Consider the following 2,500-nt stretch of genomic DNA (forward strand, 5'->3'; position numbering starts at 1 on the left):
TCACAGAGGGCACAGAGACATGCCCATGGAATTATGCTTTTTATATTTGTTTTTGCACTTCATTGCTGAAAACAAACTGGACAGCAGAGGATGGTTTCGATCCATAAATCACTGGGTTAACTGCCCAGGATACTTCCACTTCATCACTCCGCTTTCAGGCACCCCCAAAAAATACTTGAACTCACAATACATGGATTAGGAGGCCAGTGCCTCTGTAATCAGCATGACCTGTACGAACTGATAGAAGCAGTTAAAAAAAAGAATCACGGAGGGCACAGAGACATGCCCATGAAATTATACTTTTTTTTACCCTGTTTGCACTTCATTTCTAAAAATAGAATAGGATAGCTTCAGTCTCTGTGTTAAATGCCCAGCTCTCTTTTTCTATCCCAAAGTGCCTTCATCCACCCCAGATGGGACTCAAACCCACAATCCCTGGCTTAGAAGGCCAGTGCCTTATCCATTAGGCCACTGGGGTACTTGCTAACTAGGTTGCAGAGAGTGGTCTCGATCTATCAACCTCTGGGTTACGGGGCCATCACGCTTCCGCTGCGCCTCTGTAATCAGTATGACCTATACAAACTGAAAGAAGCAGTCAAACAAAGAATCACAGAGGGCACAGAGACATGCCCATGAAATTATACTTTTTTTTACCCTGTTTGCACTTCATTTCTAAAAATAGAAAAGGATAGCTTCAATGCATCAACCTCTGTGTTAAATGCCCAGCTCTCTTTTTCTATCCCAAATTGCCTTCATCCACCCCAGATGGGACTCGAACCCACAACCCCTGGCTTAGGAGGCCAGTGCCTTATCCATTAGGCCACTGGGGCACTTGCTAAAAACTATCTGGATAGCAGAGAGTGGTTTCGATCTATCAACCTCTGGGTTACGGGGCCATCACGCTTCCGCTGCGCCTCTGTAATCAGTATGACCTGTACGAACTGATAGAAGCAGTTAAAAAAAGAATCACGGAGGGCACAGAGACATGTCCATGAAATTATACTTTTTTTTACCCTGTTTGCACTTCATTTTTAAAAATAGAGTAGGATATCTGACAAAAGAAGTCAAAAAAAGCATCACAGAGGGCACAGAGACATGCCCATGGAATTATGCTTTTTATATTTGTTTTTGCACTTCATTGCTGAAAACAAACTGGACAGCAGAGGATGGTTTCGATCCATAAATCACTGGGTTAACTGCCCAGGATACTTCCACTTCATCACTCCGCTTTCAGGCACCCCCAAAAAATACTTGAACTCACAATACATGGATTAGGAGGCCAGTGCCTCTGTAATCAGCATGACCTGTACGAACTGATAGAAGCAGTTAAAAAAAAGAATCACGGAGGGCACAGAGACATGCCCATGAAATTATACTTTTTTTTACCCTGTTTGCACTTCATTTCTAAAAATAGAATAGGATAGCTTCAATCTCTGTGTTAAATGCCCAGCTCTCTTTTTCTATCCCAAATTGCCTTCATCCACCCCAGATGGGACTCAAACCCACAATCCCTGGCTTAGAAGGCCAGTGCCTTATCCATTAGGCCACTGGGGTACTTGCTAACTAGGTTGCAGAGAGTGGTCTCGATCTATCAACCTCTGGGTTACGGGGCCATCACGCTTCCGCTGCGCCTCTGTAATCAGTATGACCTATACAAACTGAAAGAAGCAGTCAAAAAAAGAATCACGGAGGGCACAGAGACATGTCCATGAAATTATACTTTTTTTTACCCTGTTTGCACTTCATTTTTAAAAATAGAGTAGGATATCTGACAAAAGAAGTCAAAAAAAGCATCACAGAGGGCACAGAGACATGCCCATGGAATTATGCTTTTTATATGTGTTTTTGCACTTCATTGCTGAAAACAAACTGGACAGCAGAGGATGGTTTCGATCCATAAATCACTGGGTTAACTGCCCAGGATACTTCCACTTCATCACTCCGCTTTCAGGCACCCCCAAAAAATACTTGAACTCACAATACATGGATTAGGAGGCCAGTGCCTCTGTAATCAGCATGACCTGTACGAACTGATAGAAGCAGTTAAAAAAAAGAATCACGGAGGGCACAGAGACATGCCCATGAAATTATACTTTTTTTTACCCTGTTTGCACTTCATTTCTAAAAATAGAATAGCTTCAATCTCTGTGTTAAATGCCCAGCTCTCTTTTTCTATCCCAAATTGCCTTCATCCACCCCAGATGGGACTCAAACCCACAATCCCTGGCTTAGAAGGCCAGTGCCTTATCCATTAGGCCACTGGGGTACTTGCTAACTAGGTTGCAGAGAGTGGTCTTGATCTATCAACCTCTGGGTTACGGGGCCATCACGCTTCCGCTGCGCCTCTGTAATCAGTATGACCTATACAAACTGAAAGAAGCAGTCAAACAAAGAATCACAGAGGGCACAGAGACATGCCCATGAAATTATACTTTTTTTTACCCTGTTTGCACTTCATTTCTAAAAATAGAATAGGATAGCTTAAATGCATCAACCTCTG

General features: G+C 43.0%; 4 non-coding genes across 4 annotated transcripts; all 4 read right to left on the minus strand.

Annotated features, from left to right (window-relative positions):
* Positions 1 to 405: 405 nt before the first annotated feature.
* On the minus strand, positions 406 to 478 carry trnar-ucu (transfer RNA arginine (anticodon UCU)). The gene has a single exon. It is a non-coding gene; the product is annotated as a tRNA-Arg (tRNA).
* A 279-nt stretch (positions 479 to 757) lies between these two features.
* trnar-ccu (transfer RNA arginine (anticodon CCU)) lies at positions 758 to 830 on the minus strand. Its single transcript has one exon. It is a non-coding gene; the product is annotated as a tRNA-Arg (tRNA).
* A 651-nt stretch (positions 831 to 1,481) lies between these two features.
* Positions 1,482 to 1,554, minus strand: trnar-ucu (transfer RNA arginine (anticodon UCU)). The gene has a single exon. It is a non-coding gene; the product is annotated as a tRNA-Arg (tRNA).
* Positions 1,555 to 2,193: 639 nt separating this feature from the next.
* Positions 2,194 to 2,266, minus strand: trnar-ucu (transfer RNA arginine (anticodon UCU)). Its single transcript has one exon. It is a non-coding gene; the product is annotated as a tRNA-Arg (tRNA).
* Positions 2,267 to 2,500: the final 234 nt, after the last annotated feature.

This window comes from Salvelinus alpinus, chromosome 11 (assembly GCF_045679555.1).
Source record: "Salvelinus alpinus chromosome 11, SLU_Salpinus.1, whole genome shotgun sequence".
Lineage (NCBI taxonomy): Eukaryota > Metazoa > Chordata > Actinopteri > Salmoniformes > Salmonidae > Salvelinus > Salvelinus alpinus.